Consider the following 22,479-nt stretch of genomic DNA (forward strand, 5'->3'; position numbering starts at 1 on the left):
CTCATCTAGCTATCAGCGACAACTTTTCGATGACCACTGTCAATTGTCGGCAACATATTTTTGGACTGCTATTAGATTGATTTGGGAAGTGGGTTGGCTTTTTGACTTTTTTAGCTTGGGTTAAAAAGCTTGGTTTGGGAAAGATTTTTTGGTTTTTTTGACTTTTTTTATGAGAAAAGAGTGTAATGATTATGGGTTGGATGCGATATTTTGTTTGTTGTGATTAAAATAGCTTATTTTATCTTTTGTGACTATTTTAGCCGCAAATCTTCTTCCCAAAAGGACCCATTGATACTTGAGGCTGCTACTTCTGGTTGCCAGCACTACATCTAACTGTCAATGACAACTTTTCGATGACCACTGTCATTTGTCAGCAACATTTTTCTGGCAACTCTTTGGAGAAGTGGAATTTCACTGACTTTCAAAAAAAATTAATTAATTAATAGCTAAAAGCATAATAAAATTTCTTTGAAGTAACACAATTAAATAAATTTCATTGTGTTAGTGCAAATCATTTTTTTTTTTTTTTTTTTGGTGTAAACTTTAAACCCTAGCTAAAAGCACAGTCAAATTTAAAACTTTCAAGATAAGAAAATTTTCAATTGATGGATAAGTAGTATAAAATTATACACCAATATATATATAATTCAAAGTCAATTAAGTTTTCACTCTTAGCTAGTGAAAATTCATTGAGTTAGTGAAATTTCACTAACTTGTATATGAAATACATATACATCATTTCATAAAATACATATACCTCTCTTGAGATTTAGCTAAATTACAGATACCACCTTGAGGTTTATATTTTCATAACAAATTGTCCCCTGAGATTTATGTTTTCATAACAAATTACCCCCTAATTTGTTATGCAAATAAAACCTTCGGGGAGGGGGGTATTTGTAATTTCTCAAACTTCAGGGGGGTATCTGTAATTTTGCTAAATCTCGAGGGGGTATATATAATTTGCCCTAAAAATAAATGAGGTCTAAGAAGTTACATTAACTTAGACTCAAAATTAGTAAGGTCAATGAAATTTCATTAGTTTTGGCAATTTTGCATATTTTACCCGAGGAAAACAATAAAATAGGTATTTTTATATTTTCTCGTCAAATCTTAATTCCAACTCACCTAAGTCACTATCCATGTTTGCTAAATATTATTCCTTGTCAGAGTGTTGGTATCTTTCATTTCGTTGTTCAATGCTAATAAACACTCCAGGGACATGATTAGGTCAGACGATGAGCTGCCTCGTTGGTTCTCATTAGTAGATGCAGTGAAGGCGATACTAGTGACGCTTGGAAAGGTAGAGTATAAACATTTGTTTTCCTTCATTATATTGGTGTTCTTAGAGAGGAGGATGTCACTTAGTGTATCTTTTGCAAAGCTGAACCTGAGTCCATTAATCATGTTTTGCTTCTTTGTCTTTTTAACTGGAAAGTTTGGTTTGATATCATTGATTGGTGGGGTCTATTTTGGGTTTCCCCAGGCTCTGCTATGGATTTGTTTGATTGGTGGTTGGGCACAAAAGTTAGGAAGAAAGAATTACAGATCTAGAAAGCCATCACATTTGCTGTTGTTTGGTCAATTTGGAGGCTCAGGAATGATTGTGTGTTCAACAGCGCCCGGCCCAATCTCTTGGAAATTATTGAGCTAATCAAGGTTAGAATTGCAGTTTGGTTGAAGAGCCACACTTTTGGTTATTCATATTCCATCCATGATTTTGTTTTCAACCTGAAACAAATTAGGATGTATATTTGAAGGAGATGAGCTCTATTGTTGCTCTGCTGTTGAGCTATGTTGCTGCTCTGCTGTTAATAAATAACATTCTACTACTACTGTTTTTAGTCATTCTATACTGATTTTGATCAAGCAAACATACTGCTGCTGTTTGCTGGATTAAGAGATTGTTGTTGCTATTTGCTGGGTGGAATTCCTAGTGCCAATAGTTGTTTTGTCATTGGCTAAGATGGTGTTTGTCTTTTGTTTCTGGCTGTCTCTTGTTTCTTGTTTCCTCTTTTGCTTTGCTCTGTATGTTAGTTTCTCACCAACATGGAGCTTGGAGCATGTGCTAGTAGATGATTTGGTGTTCATCTTGGTGCCAACCTTATTGAGATCTTGATGGTTCACTGTAATGCTTTTTGTACTCTCCTCTTTATTGATGTATTTCATGATACTTTGTATATTTTCATCAATAAAGTTTTTTTTTTTGGTTGATCAAAAAAACAAAAGAGAAGGGAACTATGTATATGTGAGGAGGGAGAGATAGAGAGAGAGAGAGAGAGAGAGAGAGAGAGATCTGGAAACAACACAAAGAATGATAGCGAATATGATTGAGGTGATTGTGGCAGTAGTATCAAACATTGGTGGACACGACGGTCGTCAATGGTAAAGAGAGAGAGATAATACAAAGTAATAGAGAAAGGCAAATAGAGAAACACAATATAAAGAGATGGGAACAGCTTCTCTCCAGTTGGGTTTCCCAACTAGAGCATGTTATTGGACCTTCATGGGCCTACCATAGAGCCCACATCAATGATCCAAACTATTCAATATGTAGGACTCGTTGAATACTTTATCCCTATATAAAATCACATTGTTTGGATATCAATATCCACTTGATGAGAACACATTTGTGCCAATAATTTATTTTTAAAATTATAGTTACCATTGACACAAATTTGATCTAATTAATTGGCTATCGATATTCGATTAATGCAATTTTTTATAGAGATTAAATATTCGACGAAGCCTACATATTGACACTACTACAAAAACAGATAAAGATCATACTTTTTTTGTGTGATGTATGTTATTTAATCACACCTTTTAAGTTTTATTAAAGTGTGATCTTTGGGAGTGTGATTAAAAGTGGTCATTTTTAATCACACTTTTTAAGTGTGATTAAAAATATTTAGATCACATCTTTTAAGTGTGATTAAAAATATTTAGATCACACCTTTTAAGTGTGATTAAAAATATTTTGATCACATCTTTTAAGTGTGATTAAAAGTATTTAGATCACACTTTTTAAGTGTGATCTTTGGAAGTGTGATTAAAAAGGATCATTTTTAATCACACTTTTTAAGTGTGATTAATAACACTTCGATCACACATTTTAAGTGTGATTAAAAATATTTACATTACATCTTTTAAGTGTGATTAATAACATTCACTACTAAAAAAAATACTTTTTGCGACCGTCACATGCCGTCGCAAATAATAAAAATACAGTCGCAAAAGACTTTTTGCGACGGCCTATGCGACTACACATGGGGTCGCAAAAGACTTTTTGCGACAGCTATTTTGCCGTCGCAAAAAAAATAAAAAAATAAAAAAAACACTTTTAGCGACCATTGTTTTACTGTCGCAAATAATTATTTATTAAAAAAAAATCATATATGGGTTTGCTACAACAAAAAAATCAATTACAAGCACCAAACAATTTTTTGTAAATGAAAAATAACAAAATTAACAAATTAATTAAATTTATAATAGACATTATCCATTAAGCATATTTAAATACACTGTACTAAAAAATTCAAGTCTTCAAAAAAAAAGAAAAAAAAGAAACAGAAGAAGAAGAGCAACATAATCTTTGGCTCCCAACATCAACCGCTCGATCATATCAACTATTCCCTCAACAAAATCTGCAAAAACATATATCAAACTTGACTTGAAAATTTAATGCACTTAAATGTGTTAGTTTGGCTTAAAATAATCAAAATAAAACTATGTCAATGACCTATCTCTATGGCAGATCAGTGATTTGCAACAAGAGTTTCAATTACCTTAAGAGCAACTTCAAGCTTAACTATGGGATCACTTAATTATGGCGTTCGGAATTATATAATAGTATTGTGGCGAGAGATTTCCCTAAGAACTCCACCATCACCACCACCTACAACCCCAAAACCTGCATCAAGTAATTCAATTAAATTTAGCACAAATACCTGACAAATAGAATAATTATAGATTGCATAAACATGAAGAGCAGAAGATAGCTAGCTCTACCAACAATGTTTTTCTCAATCATTGGCAACTTAAATTACAAGTTCTCTTTCTACTTGTAAATATGATGAATTGAGGCTGAGAGTACATAGAAATATTATTTGTTCACAATTTAACAATGAGACAAAAACAAGGTGAGTCTTATATTCAATTCTAGAATTAAATTTGTCATACAATGCCTTCAATCTAAATTGCCATTCTCGATAAATTCATAGACTAGAAAAAGAGAGCCCTCTACGCAATACCCAATCAAATGCACCTACATTAGATGCCAATGTAAGTTACAATGTCTATATAAATACATATATGTATATATACTTAACATCGTCCTTTATATTTCAAAGATCGATCAGTTAGAAGATAAGAAAAAGTCGCTTAATGATATCACAATCAAAATTAGAAGACAATTGGACCCTCAAGTTTCCATCAACAACAAAATTGTACTGTAACAACCAACCTACTGAAATTCCATATGATAATACACTTTAAATATTCATCTCCTACCGTAGAAGACTAAACCTGTGAATACCTCAACCACAGAGACTTTTAAAAAATCAAAAAAAAATCATGATAAATTAAATGGCGCAATGTAAATATATTGGTCATCAAATTACCATGAAATGATAAATTCTGGAGGATTAAAAATAAAAAGGATTCCCCAAAATGGAAGTAAATATCAATCAATTCCAATTACTCCAGGTTCTAAATGTCAGTGAAGTCCATATCAAATCAACAGAAGTGCATGTGCATATATTTACTAACAAGATAACCACATCTTAGATTTAAGCATGATGGTGTGTCTGTAAAAATTTGTGGTACACGCACAAAATATCAAATCATGCAATGACAATAGAGAACAGACTAACCCAACCAAGACAATTAAGCAATATCTTTCACACTGGTGAAGTGAAACTTAAAACTAGTAAATTGCCAAAAAGTCGCAACATCAGGAATGACATGAATGCTCAACCTCAATGGCTTAGCCTATTGGCTTGAGACCTAGGCATAGCGGTCTATTCCTCTAGATCTTAGGTTCAATTCTCCCAACCAATATAAAACCTTTAAGGGCACGGATCACAAGGAAACTTGTTTTGGAATGCTTGTTTGAGCTATAAGTATTTAGTCTGATGCCCAAAAACTAGCCAAGGATACCCAACATAACCAAAAAAAAAAAAAAAAAAGAGGTAAATTACACTAACACCCCCTAAAGTTTGGTCCAATTATATCCCACGCCCTGACGTTCTGAAAATTATATTCTCACCCATGTGGTTAATAGTCACATTTCACAAATCACCTGCTTATATAAAAGGTAACAACTCCTATTAGAAAAATAGAGGAAATTACATTAAAAAAAATTTAAAAATAGTAGAGTAAAGGAAAGGAAAGAAAAAGGGAAAAATAAAAAAATAAAGGAAGTAAAGCAAAATAAGAAAAGAGAGAGTGTCTGAATCCAATATTTTCATTCCGTCTAAATAATTCGAATGATAGGGGAGTTAGTGAAATTTTTCAAACGCCAGGGACTGATATGTCTGAATTTCAAACTTTAGGGGGTCTAAGTGTAATTTATCCACAAAACAAATGACATGAATGCTCAAGAAAAAAAATAGAAGAGAATTCGATGCAGTATTTTTTTATAAATGTTTATAAAAATTGTGAGGGTCATATGAGATTTGATTGTTTTAGTAATTTTTTAAATGGTGAAAAAAAAAAATAATTTATTTGAGAATAATTTTTTTATTTGTATGGAAAAACATGAGTAGTTGACGAGCTTGACTTAATTTTTAAAGATATATTTTTTTACGCTTTTCAGTGACTGTTTAATTTTTATTTTTATTTTGTATTTAATTTTTGACTCTTTTAATTTAAAAGCCAAGTTGCTAAACGATCATTGAGAATCGTGACATGTGTTGTTTTGAGTAGAATAGTGTCATACAAACTAACAAATCCTTTAATTTAATTTAATTTATTAATTTATTTATTTTTTTAACTTATTAATATGACACTTGTCACATTATTGAAATTGGTCATGTTATCTAAAGTTTCTTATTGCTTAGCACATCAAAATTATTAATTTTTGGATGAAAAAGTATTAGACTTAATATATTACATATTCGATAATAAATCGTTAATTAAATTATATTGAAGTACAAAATAGATTCTGAAATAAATAAAGAGAACCTCTATGCAAAGAGGATACACATAAGGAGAAAAATAAACCTCTATGTAAGGAGGAGAAAACCTCTATGAAATGAGGAGAAAACTTGTAACGCCCCCAAATTATTTAAAAACATAACAATATTCAACATGAAAGATATATATATGATAACAAACAGTGATTTCAAGATTAGTCCTAAAGATTCTGTTTCTCATTGAACTACAAGTTGAGAGTCATCAATTACATGTTGAGTTTTCACAGTTCAAAAAGTTAGAGAAAATCATAACAAATGTCCTATGGGCTTACAATCTTTAAGGCAAAGCCTTCATTGAACAAAATGAATCATGGTCCCAAAACTAAACAAAACTTCAACAAAAGATTGATCCCCTTCTACTTTATTTGGGTTGTTGATACTCACCAAGTCTTGAAATTTATTAGATAGGAATGAGCAAGTACCCAGTATTGCGATGCTGCTATAATATTGATTTTACAATGATTTAGATCATTTTGACAATTTTTAAACTTGTGATCCATATATATATATATATATTCTCATCAAGTTGGAATGTATCCCATATGCTAAAATTATCAAATGGTTTAAAATCTCTTGACCAAACCATGAGACAGACATAAAGGTTCGGGAAGCTTCACATAACTGCTTATCCACAAAAGAATCAATCAACTTACAAACTGAAAACAATTATATGCGACTCTTAAGGTCATAATTGAGTGCACACGATTAGAAATGGTACAGGAACTCCACCATCCAGTATCACCACATTAAGTTAGTTGTTTAACTATGACCTATGCCCCCAGCAGCCAAGGATTGGCAAGTCCTTGCATTATATCAGTCAGCGCATGCACAAAAAGCCATACCAATATCTAAGAAAAAGCCAAAAACAGTTGCATGCTCTCCAATGTGCCTACAAATCATTATTCGCAATTGGTTAACAAGCATCAAGCCATCAATTATCCTTCTGGTTTTTCACTTCCTTAGATGTTTTGAGATAAGCCCATAACCTAGTGGGATTATATTGATATTGTCTCCAAAAAACAACCATTTTTAAAAGCCCCTTTCTTCAAAGATTCATAATTTAATTCTCTTTCTTATTTTTCTTTTCATATTTAAAATTAAAATGTTACTAGGCTGAAAAGTACATGATTGAAATAACAAACGAAAAAGATAAACAGTGATCCAACTTTTTCTTTTGATAAATAACCATGATCCAACCTAACCAAGAAAATTTTGAGTCAAGCAAAAAGTAATTCATAAATCAAACGGTGACACTGAAAAGGAAACGCCATAAATCTATATCTATATCTCATCTTACTACTACAAAAGGTCTCTCTAAAGGTGTAAAACAATTTTAGGAAAACAGTACCCTCTATAGCTCCAACAGATTGTTGGAAATGAAGATTAAGCATGGCGCAATAACAGCTATCATCAATTGTAATGCCAAACTATCATAAAGCCTACAAGATAATTGCATCTCATAAAAATTTCATGTGAGAGTGCTTATAAGTATCCTGGTGTTAGTCTCTCCAAATCAATGGTCTATTTTATCTGATGTTAAAATATGGATGTTTAATAAACCCGAGAAGAAACCACGTAAAGGGTCCATGGTTCAACCGTTGGATTGACCAGAAATGAACCATCACATCATAATCATATCATTAATACATTACAAATAATAGTTAGAAATGAAATAAAATAAAACATAACCAAGACACAACATAACAATTTTCTTCATTCTTTCCTTAGTGTGTGCAAAAATTTTCATTGGCTTACCTAGTCCATGTGAGCAACTACAGATAACAATTTGTAGAAAACAGATATGGTCTATTGTATAAACATAGATTTGTAACCATTAATTTCATATTCATGAAGGTTCGATTAGGCTCTGTTGCAGCATTTGAAACAGTTGATGACCAGAGTCTCAATGTTGACACCCAAACAAACCCAACACTCAAATAGATCCAACAACCCATAACATTAATCCATCGATCAAAATTCTACAAACCCATAATCGAAATTGCAATTTAAAACACCAAATAATCGAACAAATATGGAGTGAATGTGTGTGTGTGTGTGTGTGTGTGTGTGTGAGAGAGAGAGAGAGAGAGAGAGAGAGAGAGAGAGAAGGGTAGAATCCGAACATACCTCAAGAATCGAACTGATACTTTTTTTGATCGAAGAGAAGAGAACGAAACCCTTCCATCGTCGCCGCCGCCCAAGCAGTCTCGCCGCCGAAGAGAGAGCACTGTTTCCAGGTTGAAATCTTGCCGCTGCCGAAGGGGTCAGAATCATAGGCAAACTGATCGTCTGGATGTTACTCGGCCTCTCAAACTTCATCTCCACATATAAACCCTTCAACAGTCGATCGATCGATAGAGAGGGAGGGGTAAGAAGAGACTAGGGTTTTTTGGTTTTGGGCGGGCGGCGGAGCGGGAATGAAAAAAAAAAGGGAGGGGGGGAATCAAAATCTTTTTTTTTTAAAAAAAAATTAAACAATAAAATAACACACGGTTTAATTTATTTATTTTTTGCAATAGGGGTTGTTGTCGCAAAAAAAAATTTATTTTTTGTTAAAAAAAAATTTAAAAAAAAAAATTATTTTATTTTGGTTACTAATTAAGCTTGAAAATTTATTTGTTTCATTTTTTTTAATAAAAAAAAAATTATTATTATTTTTTATTTGGTAGAAGTATGGGTAATATTTTAATGAAAAATATTGTACTGGTAGTCGTAGTGGTGAAGTGGCGACCGTGGTAGTAGTGGTGGTAGTGAAATGGCGTTTGCAGTAGTAGTGAAGGTGGTAGAGAAGATGGGTGGTGAGAGAGAGAGATAAGTGGGAGACAGATAGAGGAGAGAGAGACAGAGACAGAGACAGAGTGGTGAGCGAGAGAGAGAGAGACAAAGTGGTGCTAAAAGTGTATTTTCTTGTAGTGGATCGATAAATTGAGAGGAAGCTCAGTAAATAGAGAAGACGGAAGGGAAATAGTGAGCAACGCGAATACAGTAGGGGAGAGAGAGAGAGAGAGAGAGAGAGAGAGAGACAAATAGACAGATAGGGAGAAAAGAGTGATGAGTGAGAGAGAGAAAGAAAAGAAAGAAAGAAAGATGAGAAATAGGTGAAAAGATATATAGAGAGAGAGAAAGAGCAAAAAGAGATAAACGAGAGAGAGACAGAAAGAGATGAACGAGAGAGCGAGAGAGAAAAGAGACAGAGAGAGAAGATAGATGAAAGAGATAGAGAGAAGAGAGATGGACGAGAGACACAGAGAAAAACAGAGAGGCAGATAGACAAAGAAAAGTGATGAGTGAGAGAGAGAAAGAGAAGAGAGACAGAGACACAGAGAGAATGAGAGAGACGGACAGACAGAGAAGAGTGATGAGTGAGAGAGAGAGAAGAGAGACAGAGACACATAGAGAAAGGGAGAGACAGACAGAGGAGATGGAGTGGCAGTGGTGGAGGAGAGGTAATGGTAGTAGTAGTGGTAGTAGTGGTAGTGGTGGTTGGGGAGTGGTGGCGATGATGGTAGTAATGGTAATCGTAGAGGTGGAGTGGCAACAGTGGTAGTAGTGGTGGTAGTGGAATGGCATTTGCAATAGTCACTACAAGAATTAACACTTTTGGCAACAAAAAAATTGGTCGCTAAAAGTCTATTTTTGGTCGGCAAAAGTTATCCGCGACCAATTTTTTTGGTCGCTATTTGGTCGCCAATTGAGGGTCGGCAAAAGTAATTCGCGACCAAAATTTTGGTTGGTCGGCAAAAGTTGGATTTGCCGACTAAATTTTTGGTCGCTAAATATTTAATTACCGCGACTAATTCATTTTGTCGTTAAAACATTTTGGTCGCGAAAAGTTGCCTTTTGCCGACCAAATTTCTTAGTCGCCAATTGACACATTTCACGACCAAAAAGTTTGGTCGCCAATTGTGACATTTCGCGACCAAATTTTTTGGTCGCCAATTGTGACATTCTGCGACCAAAATTAGTTTGGTCGCCAATTGTTACTTTTCGCGACCAAAACTGTTGGTCGGCAAAAGTGAGTTTCCACGACCAACAAAATTTTTGGTCAGCAATAGATGTATTTTTTGCGACCAAAACTCTTGGTCGGCAATTGTCATTTTTTACGAAAAAAAATAATTTATTTGTCGCGACTAATAAATTGGTCGCCAAAGTAGGAAAACAATACACCTGTAATTCCTAATAATTCATTCAATCCATAATAAACCTATAATTTTAAAGCATCATTCAAATTAACGGATGCTGTAGGGGCTCAATACTCCAGAACTATTTTATCTTAATATATTGTTATGTTTTGTTTACCAAAAAAGAAAACAAGGTGTGCAAAACCTCTCTAATAAATAATATCAAAATTTTCTTTTATTTCTTTCTCAAGCTATGTAAGGGCACAAGTTCATAGCATATTCATCGTCATGTGATGAATGTGTCAGGAAAGAAAAAAATTATAGAAAAATAAAATATATTTTTACAAAATTATCTCATAAACTAATGTAACATCAAATAATAAATTTTAAAATTTTAACATAAAGCCAAGCTCTTCATATCTCATGTCAATCCTCATAATCATAATCCACACCATAGGCTCCGCAACTTTCAACACCTTCACCGTAATCAGTCTTGTGGTCAAATTCATTATCATACTTTCTTATTTCAGACTCAATCTGTCGGTGCTAAACTTCTTGATAAACTTTGTATCGCATTTTGCAATTATGCCTTCCGTGTTGGCATTCTCGGCACCTTGGCTCTGTAAAGACATTGAAATGGATGTATAGAAATACATTAGCCAACTCTCAGTGTAGCTTTGTCTCATAGCAAGTAATAAATTTCAGATTAATGGAACAAAAATAACAGTAAAATAACATGGCATCATATTGTAACTTGATTTGTTAGATTTGAAATTGAGAATTCATGTAAATATGATGAATAATCCCACCAAATGATTATTTCAATCCTTCCATCTAACTTGAGCCAAACACACGCGGCTTATCATCATACAATTACCTGTTTTAGAAACTGTACACTACTAAAAAAAACACTTTTTGCGACTGCTATAAACCGTCGCAAATAATAAAAAACAGTCGCGAAAAGACTTTTTGCGACGGCCCATGCGACGGCAAATGGGGGTCGCGAATATGGGAGTGGCAAATACTTTTTGCGACGGCAAGAAGTGCTGTGAATAAATTTATTGGAGGGACTGTTGTGAATAAATTTATATATCTATCATTTTAATAGATATATAAACTGGGGATGATCCCAGTGTAGTAGACCACAAGAAGTGCTCATGTGGCAATGTTGGCATTGTTTAATTTTTGCTCTTAAATTCAATTTAAGTTCATAGCTCTAACCCTTCCCAAGCAATTAGAATAATCTTTTGTGACCTGTTCTTTCTTAGCTTTTCTAAAGGACTAACAAAAGTACCTTCAAATAAATTTCTCTGTTTGATTGAAAATAGAATCTAGAAACAACCATTTAACATGTTCAAATATAGTAATTTATAATTAATTAAATGATCACAAATATCAAATTCCATTCAGCATTTGCAGTGTTCAATTGTTTCACTAATTAGAAATATAAAATGGAGAAAACAAGACAAACCTGGCCGGTCTCTTCTTTAAGCAAGATTGCATAAGCCAATATGGCTTCCTTGTACTACATATTGAGAGAAGGAAAAGAATCAGACCAAAAAATAATAAGAAAGAAAAGAAGGGAACAACCCATAGCATCTTCTCAATCATGTCCTTTTTCTTTTCTTTATTTATTTTTTATTTTATAAACACCTGTCTCTATCTTCTAGCAGAAAAAATGAATAAATAAATAAAATCATCAACTCACTTGCTGCTGTTCAGAAGCATCCAGAAGAAAGTGAACTGAGCCAAAGCCACTTGCTATGGTTTTCTCATAAAGTGTCTTGTTGACCAGAAGCTGTAATAATGCATTTCTTATAAAAATCATGTGGTAAACTAAAAACAAAAAAGGGTTAGTATGGCAATAAAGACGTCTACTTTTGTTCAAGATCAAGATCTCCACAGAAGACAGAACAAACTTGGTGAACTCACTTGATACCTATCCCATGTCTGTTTGTAACCCTAGCCACACGGGTCATATATTATAAGAGCACTGATTGCAATCACGTCTACTGGGGATGATCCCAGTGTAGTAGACCACAAGAAGTGCTCGTGGCAAGCACTGTGGTTGCAACCCCTGCACCTGCACCAACAGCGTCACCACTGCTGCCGGCTGCAAGTGCGGCGATGGCTGCACTTGTGTCGCTTAAAAGTCTTTTAACTTAACAATACCCCCTCTTGGTTTAGCTACCTACTTTTCTAGCCTTTACCCCTACTCTAGACACTGCCTACTCTCTACCATATCCATATATATGTATGTATGAGTTTCAAATGAATGAAGGTGAGCTAGACGAAGCAAGGGTGGTCCGTGGTGGTGTTTTCTTGCCTTTCTGGTTTGTATTCAAATTCAAATAAAAAATGCCACTATTTGAGTGCATATTCTGTTCTAGTGAGTGTTTCTTTTTTTTCTTCCTTTTTTTTTTCCCCTAAAAAATGATTTGAAATCGCCTAGAGGGTTACTATTCTTACAGATGATGAGCCAGCTTATCAAAATATCATCAGGTAAGCTTTGCCATTTTATCATTGCTTTTTACTGAAATCACCAGAACAAAAGCATGGCTCAGGATTAAATTCCAACAACAATAACGTCCATAATAATGTCATAGATGATTAACGAAGGAATTCCAAATTGGGTTGTTTTCTTGGATATCTCACTTGACTTACTGCTAGCAATGATGCACGAGCAATAAAAAGGAAAGTGGTGTTTGCTTAAAGCTGCTCCCAATTTCTAGAAAACCCAAAGTAACTTGGAACAACAGTTTTTGCTCAGCATTTGAACCCCCGTGGGCATAGCCACATGAAATCAATTTCTTTGGACTAGTTTATCAGACTGGTGGTTGAGCTCAATCATCCAAGAGTGACTTTGTAACTAAGCAAAGGCATGGAGCAAACCTATTGTGAATTTGTAACTAAGAGAAATTAACAAAGTACAATCAAGTCTGATATATTTCACAAGTGACAGTTTTAAGGTGGGCAGGGATCAAATTGAAGCTGGTTTACAGCCCCAAATTAATATACAATAGGCAACGAAATGTGAATCCCAGACCATGGAATAAGAACAAGCCAGCACCTTAATATGAATTGCAAAAAAGTATTCAGACCACAGTTATAAATATCAGCCTAGACTAATACAAGTATATTTATAGGAATGAAACACTACAAGAAAAAGGATATACAATGGCGTTTTTTTCTATGACGTTTTTAAAAAACGTCGTGAAATCTGTCCAGATTTTTCAAATTCCAAAAAAATTAAACTAAACCATCTCTCGTTTTATGCCCCGGTTATTTCTTTTAAACAGTGGCTCAACTCAAGGGTATGACATTCTTCTATTCAGATTGAACAGAGGCATGACTTCAGGAAGAGAGAGAAATCGAGGCATCGGATCTTCGAGGCGTCGGATCTTCGATCTCCATCAATTCTTCAGTTGTTTGATCTGAAAAATCTTGTTCTACTCGTGATTTGAGCGTATATCTTCCGTGATTGTTCGAATCCCTAGGATCTAAATCGATCTAGGGCTCAAGGTTAGGGTTTTCTGATATAGATTTGCTACATTCACACAAGATCTATAAAATTTCATGGCTAAAACTAACGATTTGGAATTGCTTTCTCTTGATTTAGTTGATTTCTAGCTTTTTTTTGCTTTTGTTGTGTTTTCTCCTTTCGTTTTTGTTCCTTTATTTCTAGTCCTTGTGTGGAAAACTCTTCTCTTTCATCAGATTGAGCAGCAGCAATGGTGAATCGATTTATCTAGGGTTTCGAGTGCGCTGTTAGTGTCTCTAATCATGTACGGGACAAGCAGGTGGTGTTGGATGTGGATCATTGGTAACCATGAGTAGAAGCTCAACGATGAAGAGATGCAGATCTGCTCTCTCTAAGATCAGATCTGTTCTCTCTCTTTCTCTGATCTGCTAACATAGTAATATCATATCTGCTTTGTCTCTCTTTAGTCCATTATTTTTCCTTTTTTGGAATCTCATTTTGGCATTTCTTGTTTTCTAACTCTCCTAATAATCATTTCTTGCTTTGTCTCTCTTTTCTGTAAATCTTCAATATTTTTATGGCTGATTTCCCCTTGCCCCCCTTTTTCTTTGGTGCCTTAATATAGCTGGTACAAGTGGTTTTGGAGGCATGCCAAGCATTTTTGGTCAGAGTACTTTTGGACAATCATGCGTTCTTCTGTTTTTTGTTTTGTGGTCATGGACAATTCCTTTTTTTCATATGCGCACATGACCATCATAATTAATTGCACATTGAAGTCTGTTAATTTCTTGTCCTTCCTAGAAGATTAAATCTCCCTGACCTTCTTTTTTAAAATCAACCCATTCACCGCAGGAGAAATTATACCATTTATACTTAACTTTCAATTCTTACACCTTGCTATCGAGTCTAGTAGCATTCATTTTGACGTTTAAGCATATTAAACTTGTGATGCAATCCAGTGGAATATTTCACAGATCTAGTAAATCAAATTTTAAGTGTTGTTTGATTTACTGCTTAGACATCTGTCACTACAACACTATAATTGGACCTTTAAAACAAGCCAGAGAAAAGTGATCAATTAAAGCAAAGGGAAGCAGAGATAGAGAGAAAAAAAGGTAGTGTTTGAAGAAGGAAGAAATTGTTATTTTATAATTAAAAAGTTAAAATCCTAAAACGTTGAACTAAAGAAATAATGTACAAACAGTGTTGCGAAAACTTTAAAATTGATGTTTACATTTAAGTAGTAAAATTTAGCAAGAATTCAATAGTTTGATATTGGAAGGACTTTTTATAACATGTGTTCACATTCTCACTCATTGATGGATATGATTACGTTGTAATAGTAATTTGAAAACCCATATGATGGATGACCAAGAAAAAGGAAAAAAAGGAATGTAGGTGTTTGGCAGATGCTGTTTTTTTTTGTTGTTTTTTATTTATTTCTTTTTTTTGGGGGTTGGGGGGGGGCGGTGCATTTGCTAAAAAAACTGATGCATTTGAAAAACTACTAAAAAAGTTGTTTTTGCGCCTGCCTTCTGTTTTTTAAAAAAACTGAGCTTTTTGGGTTTGTCATCTGAAAAGCATTTGCCAAACAAAATTGTCTTTTGGTCTAAAAGGGCAAAAAAGCTGCTAAAACTTGTTTGCCAAACAGGGGCATGTGTCTATAGACAAATGCATGTGAGCATGTGTGTCATACCTGGAGGAATCTCCCTTCCAATTTGATCCACCAACATCCTTCAATAATTAGGTATTTATTGATTTACATAATAAGATACCATATATTAACAATGAAACTATCACGTGGACCCTTGTTGTTGGACTGAATGTAGATAAATTTCAGAACTTGTGATTACCCATAAAATTTCTGCATTCATTTATTATCTCTCTCAAAAGATCAGTAAATTTTTTTCCAACCAATTTTAATATGAAATCCTTATATGTGCATCTTGCATTTTATCATGTCGTTTACAATATGTAGTATTAGCTGCATGAAATTAATTTGGATTTTCATGTTCTGATTTGTGATTGTAAGTTTGTTTACAATTTAGCCAAGGTTGCTGCAGTGAATTAAAGTTGTATAGGTTGTGTAATGTCTCTCTCCAGTTCTGCTTTCAATGTGTAATCTTCTCATGGATGCTTTAAACAACTTGAAGGAGCTTGGTGGTTCTAATAAGACTACTATAGCTGCATACATAGAGGTAATTTTACATTCTATTTCAAATATTTTGGTAGTTTATGATCATCTACTATATAATCACATATTTTAGGCATCAATTTGCCTAACTGTAAGCATGCAAGGATTGTACTATACTGTATCATGACCTTTTGATCATATGCTAAGCTAATTTGGATCTCCTTATGCATAAGTACCAATAATGATTTGACTTGTGGGCACTTGATGGCATTGCAACTGGATTTTTCAAAGTTTATTTCAGTAGTAAGTCTTGCTAGGAATCTTTATCTAAAAGCATTGTATTTTCTCATTAATGTTGTTGTCTAATGGTAAGATAGTAAATTTATGATAGCAAGTGTTTTATTAACAATCTTTTATCAATAAGATTGTATAATATGCGGAGATGTATTTTGTATGGTAGGATAACTTGACCATTGGTAGGTTTCCACTGTGCACATTGAGAGTTGAGGTGGTCTATGTTTGTTCTCGTAATATATTCACTTTTCTTGTAATTTTTTTTTCACTGTTTAATCACTACCATTGTGATTAAATACCATTTGACCTATTGAATGGCAAACAATTGTTATATTAATCATGCCAATACTTTCTAAGACATTGTTTTAATATAAGATTTGACCTTCACCTCTTTTTTCTGTATTCATTCCAATAGTGATTATAGTTTTTTCCTTCGTAGGAACAATACTGGGCTTCTCCAAACTTCAAATGATCATTGTCAGCGAAATTGAAGTTTTTGACTGCTAGTAGGAAATTAATTAAGGTAATTATATAGCCCAAGTGTGAGGTGCATGATTTCAAATTTACTGGTCGCAACTAACTTTACTTGAATGCTATGAAGCTAATTGGGCTACATTATATCTTGATCATGCTATTCTTAGTTATAGCTCATAGAATGTTAACTTGGAATATTTATTTTGTGCCTGAGTATGCCAATCTGCTTTGTATTGTTGAACAACCCATGCTTAACCAGGGTGAAAAATAACTGAAGGGTTGACTTGGACTGTTGAATGGGTAAGAATTATTTATGAATGTATACTAAAGTAAATGGTTGTATTTTCTTAATAGGATGAAGAAATCATTGTATGGATTCTTTTTCTTTTTTTCTAATAAAATTTCTTACTAAAGCGGAATGGAAGAGATCACTTGTTTCAACCATTTAATAAATTTTTTTCTAATAAAATTTCTTACTAAACATAGATAATCTATTTAGCGTTGCTCTCTTCATATAGTTGTTGAACAAGTCAGCAGAAAAGATCACTTGCTCAACCATTTGAGCATTCCAGCAACTTGTTTCACTCACCCAGAAATTAAGTATGGTTGGACTCATAGAGGTGAATATCAAATTTTCCAATTCCCATACCAAACCCACAAATTTTCCAATTAGTTCTTCTCTGTACCTTTCTCAATTTCGATTTACCTCTCCCCATCTCCTAGCGAGGGGGGATGGCTCTAAATGGGCTACAATTATCGGTGATGTTTATGTTCGTCCATCTGCAAAAATGTATCCAACTGCTAAGGTAATTCTGTCTCATCTCTTTCCAATAGTTGTTTCACATTGCTCAACAGTATTGGTTATCTTTCTGTGCTTTTTCAAGTATTTTTGAAACCCATGTCGAATGTTGAAACTAGTTTTGAATCCTGAATTGGATATTTTCCATGATTTTCAGCCTTTCTTTCCCATTTTGTATATTTAAATTTGTTCATTTTCATTTAAACAGATTGGCCCTAATGTTTCAATCTCAGCAAATGTTCGTATAGCAGCAGGTGTAAGGCTTATAAGTTTCATCATCTTAGATGACGTTTAAATAAAGGTAAAGAGTTGAAAAACGTTATAGAACAGTTACACCTAAGACCTGAGATTAATATGTTAATAATCTCCTGACAGGAAAATGCAGTAGTTATGCATGCTATTGTTGGAAGGAAATCATCTATTGGGAAATGGTCGCGTGCCCAAGTAAGCTTGATCACATTTTCACTGTTCTAAAAGCATTTGATATTCCTAAAATTGCCAATTGATTCGCCTTTTTTATCAGTGTGGTATTAAGTTAAAGCTTCTAAATGTCTTTGACATGTCAATATGTTGAAGCTCTTGACATGCTAGATTTTTTTGTCTCTCTGTCAATAATTTGTTGCCACTTGTAAATTTTAATAATTCTATCATCCCGGGCATTTTAAAAGATTTCCCAAGTCCAATAGTGGGAATCTGTTGTGACAACTGAAGCTAAAAAACGTATGGATACTTGGTGTGATCAAATCTTTGTGCATTCTTTCTAGTTTTTACAACTGACCCTACTTTTGATTTTGTGGTTCAGGCTGAAGGAGACTACAATGCCAAGCTTGGAATCACCATCCTTGGTAATCACCCTATCCTTCTCATGTCTCGTGTGTCCGAAGCAGAATGCCATCTCATAATAATGGGTTTTTCTCTCTGATGCAGGAGAAGCTGTGACAGTTGAAGATGAAGTCGTGGTGACTAACAGCATCGTGCTCCCAAACAAGACCCTTAATGTTATCATTCTGTGAGGACAAGGAACCAAGATCCGGCTGGAATTCAATGCAGTGTTTAGTTGTGATTCTTGAATTTTTTTTTAATGTCAAAGTAATTATAGATTTTTATGTCAAAAGAGCACTTATTGATAGATACAACAGTAAATTCTGTTACTGAAGTGGAGTTTCAGTAGGGAACAATTTTTGCCACAACACATGAATTGTTACTTTTTTAATGAGATCTTACTATGCTTAATTGGTAGTGGTAATGTAATGTAGGTATTTATGTCTAATTGGTAGTGCTAATGTAATGTAGATCTTCTAATTCTGGTCGATGTTGGGTTCGGTCTGGTCTGCTCTGTTGTGTTTATGTCTTTCTTCTACTCGTCTCTCTCTGCCTTCTCGTTGCCATGTCTGCAGAGCTTACACTCTCCCAATCGAACCGTATCTTTTGCCCTAATGTAACTCCCCCCCTCCTCTCTCTCTCTCTCTCTATATATATATATATATATATCTATATATACATATATGTGTGTATTTATTGATTCTGTAACTAATTTCAGGAACCACTTGAAGGCAAAATCATCACAAAGCTTCCATCTTCGATCTCCCACAACGGGATTCGCCTCACTGTCAATGGATCAGTCACCTTACAGGTTCTAGTTCTCTTGTTGTTTCATTTTCTCAGCTTCCAAACAAACATAGATTAAGCTGAAACTTCATATTTATATATTTGTTTAGGTCCGTGGTGGATCAGCTGGAGTGATCGAGTCTTTATATGGTGTTCTCAAGCCTATCCCAATTGTGTAAGCCATCTCCATTTCTCCCTTTTTTAATATCATTAACATTAGGATAAATACGAGTAATTTTGAAGTGGAATTAACAGTTAAAAGAGCAAAGAAAGATGAATTCTTTTAGTTATGAACATAGGGAAGAAATTCAAAAGCATGAATTTTTCAATTGATTGATTTTATTAACACTATGCCTCAATATAGGGAATTAATAAAAGAAAAGAATTATAATTTTAGAATTTTGATACATCAATATCAAGGACTGAAGAAATTTAAAACCTCAATTCAACTGATCTGATCCTAATGCTACAAGAGTATGCATTGAAGATTGTTTTGTTAATACAGGTTTTATTTCAAGAGTTTTACTAATAGAAATCCTTTCTTGGGTTGGCATCTAAGCTGATATTTATTAAGAACTCTATATTTGGTTGGTTGGAGTTGATGATTGAAGTATAAGATGGTTCCCATGTTGATTAGAGTAATTTATAGAAAGATTTATGTCTTTGGCTTAGGCCTTGTCAGGATGGTTCCCATGTTGATTAATCATGAAACTTCATATTTTCAACAATGCTTATTGGATGGTGATACTGCCACATGTTATCACCCTTGCATCCAATATTTACTCCTTGGGGAGGTGTCTTGTCAAAAAAAAAAAAAACTAAACTAAATTTGGAAAATCCGAATAATTCCTCATATCTTTCCATAGTTCCCTCTTGTAAGCAGAAACATAAATGAACTTTAGTAGAATAGATAGTTTTCAGAATAATAAAGGATAGTCATACATGAAGAGCTCAATATGTGTAAGATACAAGAAGTTCAAGGCTATGTGTGATTCATCCGAATATCACATATTTCTATAATAAATGAACAATGGTCATTTTCTGCATCTGGGCTGTTTATATGTATAGACAGTGTGTGATCTGCATATTAATTATTTCTTCTATGTACACTAATTGTATTTATAAAAAAAAAAAAAAGACACTAATTGTGGATTGTTAAATGCACCTAATTAAGTTTTTAACTTTCAGCATCTAATCTTGTTTCATTGAAGACAAGTTTGTGTTTACTCTAAAGAACTGCAGTGCCTTATGTTTCTATTTTTCGGAGGCTCAGTTATGCTATATGTAGTTAATATTTACATAGTGACCCTTGAATTAAGGTGCAATTCCAAAATCCCTGTTTTGCTATTTTTGTTTGTGATCAAGTCAATAATTGTGTTTTTTTTTCCTTTGTTATCTATGCGTGCAGGTTAGGTTTAATGTTTGTGGGAGGCCTAGTTTTGGCATATGCTTCAGAACACCTGGGGATTGGATCATTTTTGAGAGGTTTTGAAGAGCATATGTTTCTTATGCTGATTTTCTTAGGCTTGTAAGGAAAGCTAATTTTTTTTTTGAGCAATTGACTCAGAGGATGCTCAACATGCTGATTTTCTTAGGCTTTGTAAGGAAAGCTTATTTTTTTTTTTTTGTTGACATGAAATGTATGTTTCTAGGAAGGATGGTGAGCAATGTTATGTTATTGTTGCAGGAGCATGTTGAAGTATTCAAGTATTTAATCAAATTTCGATCTTTAAACAATGTTATTATTATTGTTGCTATTTTGCAGGTATATTTTTAAAGTTAAATATGACAAATTAATAGATTAAAAAAAAAAAGAAAAAAAATATCTATTGCGGCGTTTTTCAAAACGCCACCGTAGTTGTATTTTTAAAATAACAAAAAGCTATTACAACGTTTTTGAAGCGTCGCGAATGCCTGTGTGACGTCATGTGACCGTCGACTGCCACATTTAGCGGCGTTTATAAAAACGCCGCCTATACTAATTTTACGACGTTTTTAAAGCGTCATATACTTACAGCGACGGCGGCGTCCTCGGCGTTTGGTGGTAAGCGTCACTGAAGGAATTAGTGGCGTTTTTAAGACATATAGCGGCGTTTTTAAAACGCCGCTAAAAGTCATTTTTCCTGCAGTGAAAATCAAGTATATTAATAGGAATAAAAATCAAGTGCATAGACTAATTCGCACATTTCGGTTCAAATCAAGTATATTAATAGGAATAAAAATCAAGTATATTCAAGTGACCATTAACTTGAGGTCGAGACCATTTGTGCTGTGGGGATTGGTATTTGTCAATTTGTTCTACCCTTCCAATTCTTATTTTTGATTTGTTTCCATCACTAACCAAACCAAACTGGCCCAATACACATCGGTTGGATTTGGTTATTTAGTTTTCCCATTAACTATGGTGCATATGGCCACAAAATGAATAGGTTTGGCTCACATCTCATAATCAAACCATAAAGCACTTCCGAGAGTACAAAGAATGCGGCATTGATGACATACTAGGAGATTTATCTCTGCAGCTAATAGGGTATTCCATGAGCTTTCAGCATTTCACATGCTATGTAGTGTATGAACTACCGACATTTTTCTACTATATAAGTTCAGAACTCTGAATTAATGTTTTCTCTCTCCCCCCTACGCTTATTTAGATTTTTTATTCAAATCATTTCTGTGCAAAAAGTGGTGCTAATAGAGACAAAGTGAACGGATGTGAGGATCCTCTGAGGTGCAAACTAGAACAGTTTTACGGCGAAATGAGGGTTAAATATTCCTACCAGAAAATGAAGCAGGACAGCGTGTCTCAATCTCCTGAGTTTTACATGCTTCAATTGAATGGCACTCTTTGAGATCAGACAAATGCATGTATTCAATATCTAACTTGGCAACATATTCAACAATACAACAAAGGGCTTTACATGTGTTTATTTGTGTAATCAGTACATTCAAAGGACTCCACATCTAAACTAGTGCTCGTTCTTCTATGATTTTACTTACAGAAAGACTATAGCAGTCAAAAGGCCGTGAGTACAATAAAACAAATGTTATTGGTTTTGTTGTCAAATCAATTTCATCTCATTAGCTACATATCATGGGTATTTACAGCATCATGATCATGACTATTAACCAACTTTTGCTCCAAATTACCTACACTCGAAGAGGGTAATATCTGAAAGAAAGGAACAAAGAAAAGGCAGCATTACCGTTTCATGTTTACTATTCATTTGTTCCCAAATAATCTTTTTGTAATGCATCTCTTCCTTACTGTGCAGATATTTGTCAACCTGTAAAAAATTTGACATTGTTTCGAAGTAAAGAAACAATTCTAGCTTATCACACAAATGAGATATACATTCCATATTTTTCTTAGA

At 33.9% G+C, this 22,479-nt stretch overlaps 4 long non-coding RNA genes across 8 annotated transcripts; 2 read left to right on the forward strand and 2 right to left on the reverse strand.

The window, feature by feature from the left end:
- Window positions 1-10,535: 10,535 nt before the first annotated feature.
- Window positions 10,536-22,394, reverse strand: LOC145819611 (uncharacterized). Its single transcript, XR_014360366.1, has 2 exons — window positions 22,312-22,394; window positions 10,536-10,938 (listed from the first exon to the last, which is right to left on the reverse strand). It is a non-coding gene; the product is annotated as an uncharacterized LOC145819611 (long non-coding RNA).
- LOC114258673 (uncharacterized) lies at window positions 11,788-12,280 on the reverse strand. The gene is made up of 3 exons (XR_003628033.2): window positions 12,251-12,280; window positions 12,027-12,116; window positions 11,788-11,843 (listed from the first exon to the last, which is right to left on the reverse strand). It is a non-coding gene; the product is annotated as an uncharacterized LOC114258673 (long non-coding RNA).
- On the forward strand, window positions 13,479-14,485 carry LOC114313793 (uncharacterized). Of its 2 annotated transcripts, none has more exons than XR_014360360.1 (3): window positions 13,479-13,840; window positions 14,004-14,235; window positions 14,425-14,485. It is a non-coding gene; the product is annotated as an uncharacterized LOC114313793 (long non-coding RNA). The 2 variants fall into 2 exon arrangements; XR_014360361.1 differs by having other exon boundaries at window positions 14,036-14,235.
- Window positions 15,920-18,502, forward strand: LOC114313794 (uncharacterized). Of its 4 annotated transcripts, none has more exons than XR_014360363.1 (7): window positions 15,920-15,997; window positions 16,667-17,321; window positions 17,425-17,507; window positions 17,709-17,801; window positions 17,876-17,944; window positions 18,303-18,345; window positions 18,428-18,502. It is a non-coding gene; the product is annotated as an uncharacterized LOC114313794 (long non-coding RNA). The 4 variants fall into 4 exon arrangements; XR_014360364.1 differs by having other exon boundaries at window positions 16,667-16,750; window positions 17,220-17,507; XR_014360362.1 differs by having other exon boundaries at window positions 16,667-17,507.
- Window positions 22,395-22,479: the final 85 nt, after the last annotated feature.

Source organism: Camellia sinensis, chromosome 2 (genome assembly GCF_055761805.1).
Source record: "Camellia sinensis isolate YWXY chromosome 2, ASM5576180v1, whole genome shotgun sequence".
Classification (NCBI taxonomy): Eukaryota; Viridiplantae; Streptophyta; class Magnoliopsida; order Ericales; family Theaceae; genus Camellia; species Camellia sinensis.